The 19294-nt window shown below is 38.8% G+C and overlaps 1 protein-coding gene across 3 annotated transcripts in view; it reads left to right on the forward strand.

Moving 5' to 3' along the window:
- Window positions 1-19294, forward strand: part of TENM1 (teneurin transmembrane protein 1) — a 235949-nt gene that overhangs the window by 37789 nt on the left and 178866 nt on the right. The window lies entirely within an intron of this gene.

The following is a 19294-nucleotide window of genomic DNA, read 5'->3' on the forward strand; positions in this document are numbered from 1 at the left end:
TACAATAAAAATGTTTATATGCAATTACTTTAGAATTTAGGCAATGCTTATTAATGTTAAATATAGAGCCACAATAAGTAAACAGTCTAAATCAATTGGGGTTTTGCATAAATCTTTATAGAAGTCTTTGTTCATTCATTGCTTCTATAATAGATTAGAACCATTTATCTACCTTCTGCTTGGGAAAAGGTTAAAAAACAAAACGCATTTTCCTTCCCATTGCAGCAAGCTATAGCAAAGCCTGCAGCTTCAGTTAGGTTTTTTTCTCAGGCTCAGTAAAACTCTTAAGATACTGAATCATAGTCAAATTTATGGCAAGAAGTCTCAGGTAAGAGAAGTGGCAATAAGTTGCCATTTTCAAATGGTTTAGGATTATTTTCTTCCAAAGCTTTATGTTTGTATGGTCATGAAACAAAATCTAATTCCTGGCTGTGAACTCCTGTAGATTGATCTGGGCTACAGACAGCTGGCAGAGCTCAGGTTGTATGTTCCCACTGGGGAAATTCACATTAGGAGTCAGAATGCAGAAACAGAAATAACCTGCAGCCAGCTCGGAAGCAGTGAGGATAGTTCACAAAGTGAAGATGTTTGGCTGTTAGCTTTGCCAGCTCAGATCATGTTCTGATGATGATCTTTGACAGCAGTTCCCTATATCGCCAAGGAACCATAGTTTCTTTCACTAATATCCCTGACATTGCTGCCCTTTCAGTATATAATGATGTAATTTGCAGTTTTGCATGCCCATAAGAAAAAGAAATCAGTAGTTGAATGCTCTTTGAATATAGCTGTCTAGTTCAGGTGTTCATCATAGCCACCAAAAATGAATGACAGGAGCTTCCCATCCTGCTGCGTTCCCTCCTTCCTGCCGTAATGTTTTCTGGTTGCTTGCCTCTTTTCAGACCTCCTCATGGCCTCTGAGGGCATCAGCACATTTCTGTGGTGATGTTGGTAAGGTCTTTGATGCTATTCTGAAGCTTGAATCCAAAATAAGTATCAGTGTGCTGATAAAGCTGAAAACACAAGCTAACTCAAGTCAAGAAATGGAAACATGAGGTGTTAAATTAGTTTTCAAATGTCTGGTAATTTTCCGGAGCAATCATTCCTGGAGAAGTAGACGACCTGCTAACACTCCTGTGATGCAGAGAGTGAGCTTCTGAAGTGTGTGTGAACCTCTGCGTGCGTATCCTGCTAGGTTGCAGATTTAGAGTTGGCTACGTTCCTTATTCTGGTAGGTGGAGAATACACCCCTGCTCTGATTCAATACAGCTGCTTGAGTCCTGGCAGCATTTATATACTTCATAAGTAAGAGTAGTTGCACTGATATCAGTCATTATCAAATTAAAACGGTTAGCAGGTGGGAAGTGTAGAATTTGTCTCAGTTGATAAACTTGATTTTTAGGTTGACTTGCACTACTGATACATCAGTGTTTCAATTAATTTGAAAAGTATTTAACAATTCCTCTTCTTGTTTTGATCCATGTGCAAAGACAAGCAAACATCCCCAAAAACAGCTGACTCAGCAGTTAATCATTTGTTCCTGTTCATAACGAATAATAATTGTATTTGGAGTTCTTCTGATGGTTTATGGAAAGCAGCTTGTGCTGGTAATTTCAGATTTGAACCCTTCTGTGAATGCTTCCAGTGAGCCACCAGAATGAGAAGAAGACAAGTAGGGACTGTAGTCCTACTAGTTGCCTAGAAATTCTCCACTGCAAGTAGGCCTTTCTTATGTGCTTACTGAGCTTGGCAGATTTAGTTACTTCTAAACATATTTCTCCTTGTTTGCTTTAGAGATAGTGATTTGAAAACAAATGATAGGTATTTCTAATGCATTTGCTTTTATGACTGGTCATTTCATTTTTTTAGGACTAGCAGAAGAAGGAACAACCTTCTGATAATCTAACCTGATTGATTTTAAATGCCTGCCAAATTCAGTGGCATTTCATAACTCCACATCTCTAAATGAATTTCTTTACTTTTCTCTTGAATGACACCCAGGGGTTTAGTTAAGAGACATGCTTCTGGGTCACCTCAATTATGTGATACGTTGATAACTGTGACTGAAATTTCTGGTCATCCTAGAAGGAAACAGAGAAGTAGAAAGCCCAGTTTCATTGAGCTGTTGTCTTGGAAGCTGAAACATGACAGATTTGATGAGAAAGCTGTAGGTATTCCCATTCTGCTGGGTAAAATGTAAAACATTTGGAAATACTCTGGTTGTGCTGAGAACACTGGGTTGCCTCTTCTTTATAGGTTGTATAGTATTTCTTTTAAATGCTTATCTATGTTCAGTATATGCAATGAAGTTTATCAGTTAATGGAATAGTGGAAATAAATGCAAAAAAACATGCCTAATCAGAGTAAGACACTCTCATAGAGACAGGTCACGAGTGAAGGTTTTAGTTAACTGTGTTAACCTTATCACTTGGCAGTTTTCTAATCTCTGAAACACTCCTTCCAGGCAGTGATATGTATTATTTGTGTTACAAGAATGCTAATAGGTTCCCATCAAAATCAAGGCTTACTTTTCTTCATATCAGGCAAATATGGCTGAAAGATGAGCCTGTCCTCTTAAGAGCCTAATGGTATACATATATGATTTTTATTTCTGTTAATCCTTCACAGGTTCTTTCTGAGCCTCATATAATATACATAATACTCTTTGATTCAGAATTTTGCTTTTAACTGCATTGTTATCCTTATCTGTTATTAAGATGATACCAGGCCAGAATTTTCACAAATGCTTAGTTTCTGCATAAGAAAGCTTTTATTACATCAAGTTTAATTGTTTTTTATGGTTTTATAAAATTATGTTTGCCATGTAGTATTTTTATAACAGGTGTGGTAGTGAAGTGGAGCAGCCCATTGAAAGTAGTACTTGCTCCCTTTATTTCTGGTGTCTGTGTTTAGAACTAGTAATCACCAAATAAAGTTAAATTTAATACTTTTAAAGTGATAGATAATATAGACATTTATTGCGATATTAAAATCTAGCTGGTTGCCTCTAATACCTGCAGCATGGGGTTGGGGAGGAGCGCAGCATGCCACAGTATCTCTGTCAGGGACATGAAGATCTTTATGAGAAATTGTAGTGAAAGATGTCAGAAATGTGCTCCTAGCTGATATTTAAGCTGCAGACATTAAAAACATTATTGCTGACACAGAAATCGATAGAGAACAGTTCAAAGATCCACAAGGATACACAGGAAACTGGATGAGATTTAGTGTGGGGAATAGTAACCAAATATAAAATATTTAATAGGAGCTATTTTGGAAAGCAGTAATGCTGAAAGGGACCTTAAGGGCCTGTAAATGAGATAAATGGAGCCAACAAGTCAAATGCTACTTTGGACTGCCTGTGTACATGTATCTTGTCAAGGATCTATGAGATATAGCAGGTGTCACTACGACTTCTCTGGCAATTCAGTTCTGGCCATTTCAACACTGGGGATGTATAAAAGTGAAGAGACTCTTAGAAGGGGGCAAAATGAATTATGTCTGTAGGAGAGATTTACTTTATGAAGGTCTGGATCTGTAGAGGATGTCTGAGGTGTCACTTGGGTAACTGAAGCACATATGGGGGACAGGGAGGGAAGAACTTTGAAGGTATATAGCATCAGAGGTGTTTCACTAAGAGTACAGTGCAGAATATAGAGCAGAACGTATCTGCTAGCAGGCACCGACTCAGCGATGTTGGCTCAGTAGCTGTAGTTGGCAGTCTGAGAAATTTAAATATGAAATCAGAGACAGTTTTACACCAGTGTATTCATTGAACATGGGAACAATTTGCTGATGAACAGTAAGTCCTTAGTACTTGGAGCCCTTAGGGTTTGAGTGTTTTTCAAAACATGCTTGAGCTGAGCCTTGCGTTATCAGAGTTAATGTGAGGGTCACTGGTTGAAACTCTAGTTCTGATTGTGAAGGTGATTGGACTTGATGGGTGCATTGGCTTTTTCTCTGCTTCATATCTTCAAAGCTCTTAAGTTTCTACTCACTATTCATTTTTTCAAACATGTCTGGTTTACAGTAGTATGAAGCAACAAATGAAGTGGAGAGGTTTTGCGGCTGCAGCTGTGTAAAACCAGCCAACACAATTGAGTATATACTCTAGAGGACACGACAGGCATGTGATTCATTGATTGCAGTTCTTCATCAGTTCGTAGTCGAAGGAAATAACCTAATAGATCTTTCCATCTCTGACTTGTGTGATATAGTCTATAGTTCTAGCAGCTGCCCTAAACATTTGGCAGCTGTCCCGAAACCAAAAATTAACACTCAGAAATTAATTTTCTATAAGCTAATAAGGACAACGGCCATTCAATCTGTTGTTTATACAGAAAGCTTATTGAATCTGAGACTATACATCTGGGAATGAGCTGGTAAAATCCATTTGTAAGATAATAATGCTGAAACATCAGAGAAGTACTTGTGCAGTTATCAGTTGTTAAATAACGGGGAGTTCAGGTGAATGCAGGTCAAGGTATTTATCTATAGACAAATGTTTATTAAAGGTTTAAGCAAATAAATTAAAGAAATACACAGCTAATCAAACTGTGCCAGGATTAAATCAGAACCTTCCAATTTTTCGATTCCCAGAACTCTGGATTAAGGGTGGACGCTGCTAATTAATCCACTTTTCATTTTCAGTGGCTGATCCCCAAAGTCTCTGTCAGTGCATGTGTCTTACCTGGGATTACTTTTCATCTCATCTCTGAGAAACCAAGTTTGCCTAATACTAGCTTTGGAAAATTTGGACTTGGGAATTTTGTGTATCCCTTGAGCATGTCTGTATGTTGTGCCAAACATTCGATACAGCTAATTAAAATCTTCTGTTATCATTTCTGTCTTTGCTTCAGAATTTTAGTGTTGATCTCATGTAAAAAGCAAAACATTAAATCCTTTCATATATAAATTAACCAGCTTAAACCTAAAAGCCAAGTAAGTAATTTTGTAAATTTATTATAAATTAGGAACTTGTTGAATACTATTCTGTAATTTGACCTACGAACTCAGAAACTTACAGGCTGTCATGCTTTGACTAGACTTTTAGTTAGTTACCTTGTGGCAAGAATACCTTTCTGAACATGGAAAACCTAGTGGGAGTGGTTACTAATTGGTAGATCTTGTTTTGCTTTATTATTAATGTAGTGATCTAAATACAGGCTGATTATCTCATCTGTGGTTCTCCCCTGCATACTTGCTGTGCATGAGATAAGTCCTGATCTATCTTTATTCCAGGTACATCATAGATGTGGAGCACATCATCTCAGGTGTTACCTACTTCTTAACAGAGCATTGATATCACAGTAACTTCTTTCTGCTCTAAGTCATGTATCTGCAAAGAGTGCCTGCAGGGTATGTCTTTCACTTCCTGGGCAGGACTGATGACTCTCCTTCAGCAGCGTGTCTTTTGCTAATCCTTAACTTAAAATTAATGTGAAGAGATAGTTCTGCTTGTCTAAACCTTACTATTTCTTTAGAGAAGAAGTAGCATTGATTTTCTTATGCATGGACTAGTATGTGACTAGTTTGATGCCAGTGGAAAAAAAAAGTTAAATTGCCTCCAAACAAATGTTATAAATTATGTGCTGTCATTGTTCATGGAGAGCCAGAGAAATTTGACTTAAGTGAATATGAAACAGTATATTAACTTTATTGCAATAGATCAGTGTTTTAAATAATTTTACAACAGCCTTTGGAGTGTGTAACAGGCTACCTTCTCTTTTATTATCTGTTGCACAGGGGTGTTACTGTTGTTTTGTGACTGCTGCATCTAGTGAGGCAGAGGGAATGTACTAAAGGCATTTTTATTATGTCACACTAGAGCACAACACTTCATGACTGCACTATCGACATTAAGGCATATGAAAAAATGACCCTTGGCCTAGAATTGTTTTAACGATGTCCAGAGTTGGAGTTTTGTGTCAGTCTGGTTTTGTTTTAAAAGCACAAGAAGTGAATGTGACTGCACAGAGCACAGGCCAGCAGTGTGTTCTGCAAGTGAGCAAGTACCCAGCATCTGAGCAGCCCAGTGCTCCTCAGCACTGGTGGCGAAGCCCAGTCAGAACTTGTTTATAAAAGCAGCAGTACTGTTACTTTGCTTCTGTTTGCTTTTCTGAAAACATTTGTTTGGGGTTTTTACCTGAGGAAGGGTTGCAGGATTTGACATGCATTAAGCGAGGTGCCAGAATAGGAGCAGACATGGTTACGCTCCTCTAGAAGACTAAAATGCAGGCACTAGCATCCTTATGCTTAGTTCTATTACCTCATTATGAATTAGCTTATAAGTGCTAATAATAGCTCATGGCAAAGGCACTCATTATGTGTAAATACACATGGCAATTAATTTAATTATTGCTATCACTTGCACGCTAAGTAATCCATGCTTTTTATGAATGAGAAGGTTTCAGCCCTGCTGTATAATCCCAGTTATATAGGAACAGAATTTGCTTCATTGTGGTCTTAAAGCACATACTGAAATCTCTACCTTTGTTCTGCTTATAGGCAAAGATCACAGAGAATTGAACAGGTGAATGAAGTAAGAGTGTGTATGTGTGTATTTAAGCATTATGCCATAAAATTAAACAAAATATGTTCCCAAAGAAGTAGGAATAACAATCTTCTGTAGTTGTGTATAGATGTGTAATGGGAAGAAGGACTGGAACAGAAAAACTCACTTTAATGTGTTCATCAGTTACAATAAGTGTTTGCTGGTAAATTAAAAGAGTCAAGCAAAAAGAATTCTATAATGTGTCACCACCTTTGTTAAACTGGAATCTTTAGAGCAGTACCGAGTATTCCTATCTGACTGCAGGTGTTTTCATTGTCGTTTACTCTTTCATGTGAATAATGCTGCTTTTCTGTATTTATGCTCTTTTTCTTATGATAATGACTTAGGAATGTCTATGAATGTCAAGTCCAGCTATCACAAAATTTCTGGTGTCAGAATTAAAGCAATGTATGCATATGCAGTGTGTTACAGTCACTAGTGCATTTTCTGCTTATGTCCTCTCTCTGAGGACCCCTCTCATATTGGGTGTGCAGAATAGCCTGTGCCAGCATAATGAGAAGCTGTTCAGTATTTTAGTTTATTTTAATGGTCCAATGTATAGCGTTAAGCCTTATTTATAACCACTATTCAAACCTTGTTCTTAAAGCAGTCTTAATTTCCTGTTGGCAATTCTGTGGTGCTCATCACTGTAGTGTTCAAATACTTCATATATGCTAATGTATTTCTCTTTGCAATAACCCTGGGAAACGAGGGGGGTATTATCTCCATTTTATGGATGGTGAATTCACATACATACAAATTAAGTGTAAAATACCCACTAAACTTGGGCATCTAATTTGAACTGCTCAGCACCTGATTTTTTTCATAATATTTCAAATATTAGTGCAATACAATATTAAAAATAGTTCTCAGTGACTTGATTTACATCTCTGTAGGTTTATAAAAAGGCAAAATAAGTGAAATTATCATGTGGTATTAGTTGGTTTGAGCAGTTTCTAACATCCAGGTTCAGTATAAAGTTTTATACTACTTGAGATGAAGAACTTTTGATAACAGTAGCAAGCTATCTTCTTCTCTTTGAAACCAGCACTGAAAGGAAAATAAATCCATGTGTTGCTCTTGGGTTTCACAAATGTTAACTGATATCTTTTTATTTTACTTTTTTTCCCTTTTTTTCCCTCCCTCCCTTGAAGTTGACTTCTTTCCCTGGTCCATAGCACTTTTTTTCCAAGCCCTAGAGTTTTTCTCCTACTTAGTTTCTTCTTGCTGGACTTCCCATTCAAATTCTAGTTGTCTTTGCGTAGCAGACTTCAAGAGATCTGGTCTCACTTTTCCTGCGCATATTGTTTTCTGTGTTCCCCACTTCTTCCCTTTTGCATTCAGCCTCATGTCTTGTTCATTTCTTTCTTTTGGTTTCTGTCCACATGGTTTCATCTGATCTTCTCTCTTTTGTAGTAATTTAAATCAACTGTCTGTCTTCTCCATCAAGTATAAGTGCCATTAAACAGAGGCCTTTAGGAGTGTAAAAGGAGATCTCTGGCTCACAGACTCATTCTCTAGCAGTGTCCTTGCTGAATGAGTACTTGTAGCAATGAGAACAGAGGCCTGACCACTGTAGCCATGGGCTTAAGTCTTCTCAGCCTCTCTACATTGTGGTGGCAACACTTCCTGGTCACCTGGAAGCCTCTAAGGACTTGTGTGCATTCACTTTGCATGCAAGACTGACATAAGGGCTAATGCTATGACAATTTGCATATCTCTTGTTCCAGCAACAGCTAGGGACCCTGGTATGTTTTAGAGGAAAACTCTCCAGCAACATATGTAAAACATATCCCTAACATCACCCTTGGAGATGTCTGGGTGAATCTGAATAACCCTCCCTGCTTCCCTGAACCCCTGGAGGTAGAGACCTGGTATGAGAGGTTTATTCCAAATGGTTAATACTTCAGGGAAACCAAACAAATGTCATATTGCAGTAAGGAATGCTTTAAGATGAGACCAGCAGCCCAAGCTTCCTACAACTTTTCCCTCAAAATAATGTATTCCGAAACAATCCAGTGTTTGAAGTTCCATAACCTTTAATTTGTGATCTGTGCCTTACTACTCTCTTTCCCCAGTAACTGATTTATTGTGCAGCCCTTTATCCCCAAAATTTCTAGCATAATCCCCGTTACATGGACTTGATCAGCATGACATTTCTGATTTGGTCAAAATGATGGATTCAAGTCCTGCAAGTTGTGCACACTTGTACACATTGATGTGTATTTCAGTTTGTGAATTTAGGCGTATCTCATCACATAGTCAAAAGGTAAGTATCTATCTCTACCTGATAAGAGAAAATTGGGTTATACATGAGTTGCATGTACTTAGAGTTACCCATTATAAACTCAAACATCTTTATGATCTGCTTCTTTTGTAAGGTTTTTAGGCTTTTTAAAAATAGCATTTTCATTCCTGCATCACTGTATATACACAATTACCATACTACCTTGTCATTTCCCTGGAAAGCGAGCAGGTTTTGCCTTCTTTCCCATTTTGCTGCTTCACGTAAGGAGCTATGACTGCTGTGTGTTTACAGACCCCAGATGCTCAGCTCTGGGACAGTGTCTCCTGTAGCAGCTGGACAGCTGTTGTCCTTCCTAGGATTTACAGGTAGATTTTCCTTCTGGGAATGGTACAAGTTTTGCTGGTTGGCATTTTGTCCTGCTTCTCTTGTTTGGATTTGTAGGGATATGTTTGCAGGGTGTGTTAATTCTGGAGGTTAAGTCCTTGACATAGCAGTTGGAGACTACTGCATTCAGAGGCTAGTTTAGACTTGCTTTGTAAATCTATACAGTGGTTAATGTAATTTCAGCATGCAGTACATAATAATTGATTGACAGTGTTAAAAATATATGTGTGCACATATACAGATTTCAACTCAATAAAAGATGTGGTATGGAGCCTGAGGGTTTTTTAATTTACAGGTAATGTGATGGTTGCTTCTCTATTTTCAGCTCTATAGTGATTATCGTGTGCTATAATTTCAATTTTAAGATATCCAATGAACAGTCACATTACAGTGTATTTCATTAGTGCCTGATACTTGCAATATTCCACTAGCCTAAACACATTCACCAGTCACTTCAGTTGTATAGCAGATAATTCACCTGCTTTGCTAGGAAGTTACAACAAATCCTGCCATGTATCTACTTCTTTTAGAATCAGACATTATCCAGAATTTACTAAGAGTCCTGTTTTATTCATGGGTTTGGATGACATACATAATCTAACCAGGGAGATGAATCGCTCTTTTGGATTGCTCTCATTTCTTCTGATACATATTTGATGGTTTGAGAAATAAGAGTAATTCTAAAGAACCTGTCGTAACATTTGGGGGAAAAAAAGCATAATAAAGGCCATTCCTGGTAAAATCAATTTAAGGAGCACTGAGAAGAGTGGTATCACATAAAAGAAGACAACAGTTTGATTTTAATTTCTGTTGCAAAGACGTTTGGATTTAGCTATAGTTCTGTTGCAGCCTATCTCACTCTGGTTCTGTTCTGTAATTGGGATCCAGCCAAATACATTTCTCCATGCAGCACCTTGCTGGTGTTGAATGAAGGGCTAGGCACTCTCCCATTTGTATCTACATAGGTGTCCTTGGAAAAGATGCATTTAATGACTATAAATGTAATTATTCCCAAGAGTATGAGTATTTTTTATGCTGTTGGCCATGTTTCCTAAGCACTATTTTTGCTAATATTTTCTTTAAAGTTAATAATTCCCATTAGCTTGAATTATTTATGAAATTAAGCGTGAGCTATCACTTAGTGACCAGACAAATGGAGAAGACAGCTTTGATCTTCAATTTTATTGGTTGAGTTATGCTCTTAGAAAATGAAAACCCTACATTGTGTTGTGTGGTTACTAAAAGCTGCAGACTGATACTGTAATGAACAAATGATTTTGCTCCTGCAAGATTTTGTCATACTTTTAAAAGGCCTAGCTACAGTTCACCCCAAGTATTCCACAGTTACTTGGCACATAGCCTTGTCCTGGTGGGATAAGAGACCTGCCATCTCATTTCCTCCTTTGAAGAGCAAGACTACAGAGGAATTTGTTCTTCTGTTTGTTTTTCAATCTCCTTCATCTCCATGCTTTGAGGAAGGAGGGAGATCCTCTTTGTTTTTCTCTTGGGCCTTCCATCAGCCCTAAAGCTACTCCTTCCCTTTCTTGCACACTTCTTTTTAGGATAAGACTCCCCTGTTTCGCACTTGTGTTTTCTTTGTGTTTTTAAACTTTGTTTCCTGGTAATTTTCCTCAAGAGAAATGTAGTTTCTGAACATAGACCAAAGTGGGCTCTGATGTGTTTATGTTCTTCTACAATATGGAACATACCAGCGATAATGCTTGTTTTCTATCCAGCCTGCTTTGCAGCTTTCTGGACTAGCAGTTTTAGAATATAGAATGGTTTGGGTTGTTAAGGACCCTAAGATCATTTAGTTCCAACACCCCTGCCATGGGCAGGAGTGCCTCACACTGGATCATGTCTCCCAAGGCTGTGTCCAGCCTGGCTTTGAACACTGCCAGGGATTAAGCATTTACCTGTTCCAGTGCCTCACCACCTTCACAGTAAAGAATTTCTTCCTTATGTCTTTGCCTGTTTCAGTTTAAAGGCATTGCTCCTTGTCCTGTACTGCTACAGTCACTGATGAAGAGTCCCTCTCCAGCATCTTGCCAGGCACAGAGGTGAGACTGGCTCTGGACAATGTCACTGTATTCTTCCCAGGCTGCCTGTCCTAGTTTCCACCTTCTATAAGCTTCCTTTTTCCTTCTGAGCTTTTTCAGCAGCTCTTTATCCATCCATGAAGGCTTCCTGGCCTTCCTGCCGCATTTCCTTCTTGGGACACAATGCTCTTGAGCTCAGAGCAGGTGGTCCTTGAATATCAGCCAGCATTCTTGGGCCCACCTGCACTTTAGGGCTTTATCCCATGGAACCTTACTAAGCATGTTCCTGAAGAGGTCAACGTCTTCCCTCTTGAAGTCCAGGGCAGTGAGCTTGCTGCGTGCCCTTTCCATTGTCCTGAAGATTAAAAACTTGACCATCTCATGATTCCTAGAGCAATGGCTGCCCTGAAGCATCGTATTTCCAACTAGCCCCTCCCTGTTGGTGAGCACGAGGTCAAGAATGGCACCTTTCCTTGTCAGCTCCTCTATTACTTGCAAGCAGAAGTGGTCTTCCACGATATTGAGGAACCTCCTGGATTGCTTATGCCAGGCCGTGCCATCCCAACAGATATCAGAGTGGTTGAAGTCCCCCATGAAGACAAGAGCACATGAGCATAAGGCTGCTCCTGTCTACATATAGAAGTGGTGGCCCTTAAATCTTTTCAGTTTATAGTTTTTCTTCTGTTTTCTGGGCTGATTAATTATTTTATTAAGGAAGTATTGTAAGAAGTTTTTGACATACTATTCTTACAGAAATCGGGGGTCTTCAGATCATTTTCAGGTCTTCCTAGAGGTCGTGCATGGTATATTAATAGTACCAGGCAAGGGCAGATGAAGCTACTAGCAAGTCTCCTCCACCACCCTTACTAGTTTTAGGAGTTTATGCCAATGAAACTAATGGGAGGGGGGAGAAGGGGAGCACCTATAAAACAGAAACAAAATGCAGTCTTTCTCTACCTGAAGATTTTTCCCATGCCATTTAAGTACAAGAAACACAGTATTCTAGTGTTGGCATAGCGGCAGTTTCATAAGCTGTCGTGACCCACTGGAGGTAGAAATGATTGCTTTTTTAACGCCTGCAGGGAAAAATTATCACTGCTTGCTTTGAAAGGGCAGACAGGCTTCCAGGTTAGTAGGTAAAGAGTATGTGTGTGCCTGCTCTGGATCAGAAATACACTTCCTACTAGCATGATGCCGTGGCCACATGCAGCATGAAGGATTGTGGAGATGTGTTGTGAGAATGTGACAGAAGAAACAGGAACAGTGTATAATGAAAGAGATGTACGTTGAGGGTGAGAGATGGGCAATATCCAGAAAGAGCAGGGGGGAAATAGAAGGAAGCTGGCAAAACAAAAAAAGGGGGTGGGAGGGGTGTACATGCAATCTGTGTACTTGTGAAAAGAAGTTATGTCCTGGGTTCAGCAGTAGCAGTCATTTTTCTCCTTCGTAGTAGCTGGTGCAGTGCTGTGGTTTTGACTCTCAGCCTGAGAACAGCACTGGTAACACCGATGGTTTTAGTTGTTGCTCAGTAATGTTTAGTCTGAGCAAGGACTTTCTGAGTCTCATGTTCTGCCAGGGAGGAGGGGAAGCCAGGAGGAAGCAGAGACAGGACACCTGGCCCAAACTAACCAAAGAGGTATTCCATACCACAGCATGTCATGCCTGCTATATAAACTGGGGCAGTTACCCAGCACTGCTCGGTTGGGCTGGGTACCGGTCAGCAGGTGGTAAGCGGTTGTATTCTCTTCCCTTGCTATTTCCCTTATCATTATTATTATTGGTGGTAGTAGTAGTGATTTACGTTATACTTTAGTTATTGGGCTATTCTTATCTCAACCCATGGGAATTACATTCTTTCAATTCTCCTCCCCATTCCTCTGGGAGTGGGGGGAGGAGGTAGGGGGGGAGTGAGCAAACGGCTGTGTGGTTCCGGGTTGCCGGCTGGGCTTAAACCACAACAAGTTGCTATGAGAAGCTATTAACTAGTGCAAAGAGCATGGAGCTTATAAAATCCAGCCTTTAAAAAGAATAATAAGGATGATGGAAATGTTGTAGGCAACAACGTGCTCTCATCCTGTGCACTTTGAATCCTAGATAAGCTAGGATCCAAATGATCCACTCTTTCCATTGATGAAACATGCAGGAAATGTTTTTATTCCATCCAGCATTCACCAACCGGTGATTGCAGTCCCACCAAACAAATCCCTTCAGCAGCAGCTTCCCAGAGCTGACACCTGTCTGAATAGTACTTACAAATGTACTTGCCATTCTGTGATTCTAAATGCTGCCAAAAAGAGAGAAATACATTATTAACTTGGCTGTTGCAGAACATACTTCCAAATGAATGAAAGGTCAGGACACGAGAATATCTTGCTGCATTAGAAAGTACATTACCTCAATTTTGCTGTTACACAATTCTAAAGGGAAATAGTTAATAAGGGATCTTGGCATATAAGTGCTCATCATGAGGCATCTGGGTTTCCTATCTGAAAACCACAGTTGTCAGTATCGGGTGCCCTAGTTTAACCACGCACTTGCTGAAGAGGTGCTTGCAGCGTTGCTCAGGTGGAGGCAGGACTCAGGCACTGGGTTGCCAGTGGATCCTTTCCAAAGCACTTCAACAGAGTCTCTGAAACCGAAGTTTAAAGACATGTTAATGGGAATGATGTCTGCATTTATTCTTTCTTTAAGAGCTTTGGCTGCATTTGGCAGAAAATAGAGTGTGTTTCAGACTAAAACTGCAACGTATTGTTTTGTATTTTGGGAAGGTAGAAAAAATGGCTCAATTAATAACATTACTGATTTCATGTGTTCTGTTACTATTGCAGGAGATTATTTCCCCCACACCCCCACATCTCTTTCCTGGCTGTTTTCCCAGAATGACAAGAATACAGAGAGAGATAATTAAATAAAAATAAATCTTTGTTTAAACTACTTTTGTATTAAACCATTTCTACGCAAGCATCTCCGTCTTACCAGCTCACACACCAAGTTGTGATTGACTTCAGTCAGTACTGTGCTGACAGGAAGCGCTTACAGGATGGAGCCTCTTATTTCCTAATCTATTTACATAGGGAATGGGATAACAGAGAAGAGTCAGGAGGAAAGGCAATGTACAGCTTCCCTTAGTAGTTCTTTATGGTTCCAATTCTGTTAACTTCCACAGGATGTCTGTGGCTCAGTGGATTTCTTTTTTTATCTTTGATTGAGCAACTAAATACAGAGGTATCTGTCAGCTGACTTTTATGCTTTTTCTTCAGTTTTATTTTTAAATTCCCTTTTGAGTACTGTGGACAGCATTAGAAGTCAGTTCATATGTATTTGCAGGTTTCCAGTGAGGGGTGGTTTGGGATAGGAAGGGTGCTGCTCTTTATGTTACCTTATGTTACCCTGAGGCTGTTCTTTTATTGCTCATAAAAAACATAGATCACAGTCACCACCACAATCCTGTCATCTCCGTGATGCTAGCCTAGTGTTCCTGTCTCCTCTCAGGCATCAGAGCTGACCTACGCAAAATATATAGTTGTTTCTCTCAGTTAATACTCAGTGCAGAACCCTGAACTAGTTTACTATGCAATTGCACAGTGGAGCCAGGCCAGGGGAAATAACCAGAGATGGTAGAGCGAGCAGAATTATGGCTTCTCTGAGTTACATTAACTTCAATTGCCAGGCCACTACACCTTCAATGTTAAGGCAAGAGAATGGTTTAACATCTTATGCAGCCACTAACTTCTTTCTCACATTAAATTAATTTAAAGCATCCAGCTTGTTTGCAGGTTTATCAATTGACACATGATAGCTGATCCTGTATTGAAGGCCTGCTGATGGATGATGAAAAGTTGACAGGGATTTAACAAAATAGTTGTAGCAATATGTACTGATAAAATTACATGTGGAAAGCGCAACTAGCTTTTGTTTTCAACAAGTTTTGACTTGTATTTAATTGTTTTGATGAATATCTCAATTTATCTGTGTTATAGTACAGCTAATGGAATTATAAACACTTGCATCACAGGAAACTTTAACTCTCTCAATAGATTTTTCAGAGTATAAAAGGCTACAAGCTCAATTTTGCAACATTAGTCTTGACTGCACTTTGCCAGTACAGATGGCTCTGTTCACAGTAATGTGCTGTGATTCAGATGGACTCTCTGAAGCTCATGCAGTACTTTCAGTCTTGACCATGCTCCTTACTAATAAGCTGCATACAATGGAGTTTCTTTTAACTATAGCTTCCCCTAAAAAGGATTCTTCACACTGCTGTGTTACCATTCCTCAGATCACCTTGTTAGTGTGAATTCCATTTGTTTTTTAAGAGAGAGAGAGAGGCAAGATCTAGCCCTAGCATGATTTAGATTTTCGTGTAAGTTGGACTTTGCCCATACTACTTTGGTGTAAGCTTATTTTTCATGACTGAAACAGAATGGAAGAGATCAACCTTCTTATGATAAGTAGTTGCTTTCATTGAAGTTATCTTCCTTTGTCCTCCTTACATTCACGTTATGGCTGAAGGCTTGGAAATGCTTGGTGGAGGCTGACTGCTTAGTACCAGTTTCCTCTGCTTCACTTTGTGCTGCTTGCTCACAGGCACTTAAATAGGGGTGTGTGTGCATGTATGGATGGATGGACAGATAGATAGACATGTAAGTTTTACTGAATACTGCTTCTCTGGTGTCTCATTCCAGATTCAGTCTTTATTTTTGTGAGTGAAATAAGCTTGCATAAAGACTTTACTCTTCAGAAGTTATTTGTGTAGTTTTCAATGGCTGATATTTCAATAGATGTTTTGCGGGTCCTGAGTCCTGGCTATATAGTTTCAGAATATTTGTCACACAAAAATCATCTAAGTCACAGAAACCTTTATATTTCCTTCTGAGTGATCAGAGCCATGAAGCTGGGGCCTTGCTGACTATGGGAGAGGTGGTGTGTAATATAAACAAGTCTCAGGAAGATGGGAACTGCCTTTGCGACTTTTCACTGCTGTGAGATCCTCGATTAGCTATCACAAGGTCTCTATTCAGCAGAGGTGTATTTTAAAAGGTCAGTTGGGAAAAAAAGTCCTGCCTTTGCTCTAAAGTATCATATAAATATCTTGTAAGTTTGTTCCCAGTTTACTGCTGATAAAAGAATGGCAGCTTCTATTGAGTGAAGTTGGTTCATGGCCAATTGTTTCAATAACATAATTGTAAAACAGCCATATTCTGTAGCAAACACATTTCTGTCTCAGTGGAGACAGAGGACTTGGTCATCTTACTAAGGGTACTCTTGGGAGTTCAACCCTACAACTGTTTTTCATATCTTTATTTCTCTGCTTTGTTTTGCTGTCAAGAATCACAAAATGCTGCAGCCAGTGCCTGCCTGACAAAGGCCTTTCTCTTGCTGATAGCAATACCATTGGATATGCTAAGTGATAACTTAGTAGTGAGGCTAGGTCAGCAGAGCTGGAGGCTTACAGATTGACATTTGCACGATTTTCTTCTGTGTGTTTGTGCACATTAGTCTTTTAAATCTTTAACAATAGAGGAAAATCCATCCCATTAGGTTTTGCAGTTTTCTGTTACTGTATTGTGAAACCTTATTTATTTTTGTAGCAACCAATTCAAAAATGTGATAGCATTGACTTCTATCAGCTTCTTGGTTTAAGTTTTTTATTAACAGTTCTGCTAAAAAAACAAAGAGATCTAACAAGTCTGTCAAGGCACATGAGCGGTGTTCTTCATACCCCTCCAGTACAAGAGAAAATTAGAGTGTAGAAGTCATATCCTTATCTCTCCAGCTGTGTTCACAAACCTGTGTTTTTCTTGTGGTTTGTTTTCTTCCCTGAAAACGTGTACATTTGGGATTAGCAGCTACAGAGCTGCACTCTTACTTTGAGCAGCAATGTTCAGCAAAAAATGTGGTTCATATAAAAGACTGTCTTGAAGTCATCTTCCTAAGGCAGCATTGCTAGGATTGTTGTGGCCTTTCTAATGCTATATTTATTTTCCTTTCCCGAACTACGCCATCACAGCAGAATTACTTGTTAGCTGTCTTGTTCCCATTATAACCTATTCAATTATCCAGACCTGCTTTCTTTAATTTCCTAGCGCCTATTTTGTTTTTGGGGGAGATGGAGAGGGGTGTGTATGAAACATTTCCTCTGTGGTCTGCAAAGCATGTGTGGGAGTGAGGAGAGCTAACATGAGGATTACAGATGTGGCTGTACTTGGAGCACTGCCAGCTCTTCCGTTACCTCTACAGAACATGATAGCTCTCAAATGGAGATCAATCTCCCATAGAAGTATGAAATCATCTCTGATCCATGTGTTTCTCAATATGTACATAGGGAACTTAGACATAAGTATTATGCTATGGCAAAGCAAATCTTATTAAAAACAAGTTACCTGAACCCTTATTAATAAACATAATGGAGAAAAAAAAATATTAAATTCAAAAGTCAGTTTGAAATGTCAGACAAGGATTTTTTGTGATATTTACTGATGAAGGCTTTATTTCATAACTCTGAAGTGATAGGGTAATTAAAGGTACAGCTGTAAAACCAGCAATGACTAACATATTGGAAGAGGAAAATTGGGGCTGCAAAATGGAAAATCTTATCCATCCAATATGACTTACAGTTGACAATGTAATAGTTGTCAGGCTGCTGAATGCCCTTATTTCTAAATGTTGACCTTATTTGTTACAGATTTGCCTTCATAGGAAGCGGTAGACTTGAGAAGAGTAAAGTCACTATTGTATTATTAATTTTTTCTGCTTCAAAATCTGAACTTCTAGAATAATAATCCTCCCAAAAGTCAAAGCAAGACCCTGTATGCTAGTTGGTTTGGGGTTTTTTTTACATTACAACATATGCATTTATCTATTAACTCTTCCTGTGTGAGATCTTTTCCCTTATTCCATCAGTTCTTGAAGAGTTGAGCACCTGTATTGGATGTTTTCAGTTGAGTTGTTTTTTCTTCATGATAATAGAAGAATATAATGTAAAGAAGGCAAAGAACATTGTTTTCTTTTCCTAATGTAAATGCACTTTAAATAACATGAATGAGAATAATTACCTTCAGTAGTCAAAGAAAAGGAACTTCTCTGTCAAGTATCACTTGGGAACATAAGTTGAGGTGCTTCAGGGCGTAAAACAACAGCCAGCAAGGTCTGTTGTTTATGGAGAGGAGAGAGATGAAGAGAATTTCTGACAAAGAGTGTTTTCTTCACAGTGAAGAAAAATTGATAGCCTCAAACTATGCCCAGGTAGTTTGAAACTTGGTTCAGTATTAAAATTGTAGTTTCCCATTGTCAAATTTAAGTATATGTAAAGACCGCTGTCAGCTCTGGTTTCCTTTGGAAAAGAAGCTACATCAGCACTTGTATTTGCTGATCTATGTTACAAATCAATATTTTAGTAACCAGGAGTACAGTACAATTTTAGCTTTCAAGAAAAGAATTCTTCAAAATGAATTGTGACTTTAAAATACAAATAAATAAGAAAGCCGTAACTTAAATTGACAAAAAGTCAGAAATTGAGTTCAAGTGCTGAATCTGTACCTAATTGTCCCTATAAATGATTTCTCTCCTATAAAATCTGGTGTTGTCAGATGTGAATTACAAAGTCATTTGTCACAGAATGTCAGCCTTAACTGTAATTACTGTTTTGTCATTCTCTTTCACAGTGGTAAATGCTTAAATTGCTATTTATTTTCAAATTTATCTCTATTGATTTTTCATAAGCTTAACTATTATTTTTGTGTCAATTAGACATTATATAATCTCCCCTCTTTCCCCCCCTCAAACCTAAAATATAATGGAAACAACACACCTTTCGGAATGTGTCTTACATCCATCCCTGGCAGTGTTCAAGGCCAGGTTGGATGAAGCCTTGGGTGATATGGTTTAGTGTGAGGTGTCCCTGCCCATGGCAGGGGGGTTGGAACTAGATGATCTTAAGGTCCTTTCCAACCCGAACTATTCTATGATTCTATGATTCTGCTGCAGACTTTGACTTTTTCTCCTGAATTCTCATAAAGTTGGGGTTTCCTCCTTGGTTGGTTGATGGAGCTCTGAGTTTCATAAAGACTGTAT

The sequence above is a fragment of the Melopsittacus undulatus genome, chromosome 6, assembly GCF_012275295.1.
Source record: "Melopsittacus undulatus isolate bMelUnd1 chromosome 6, bMelUnd1.mat.Z, whole genome shotgun sequence".
NCBI lineage: Eukaryota > Metazoa > Chordata > Aves > Psittaciformes > Psittaculidae > Melopsittacus > Melopsittacus undulatus.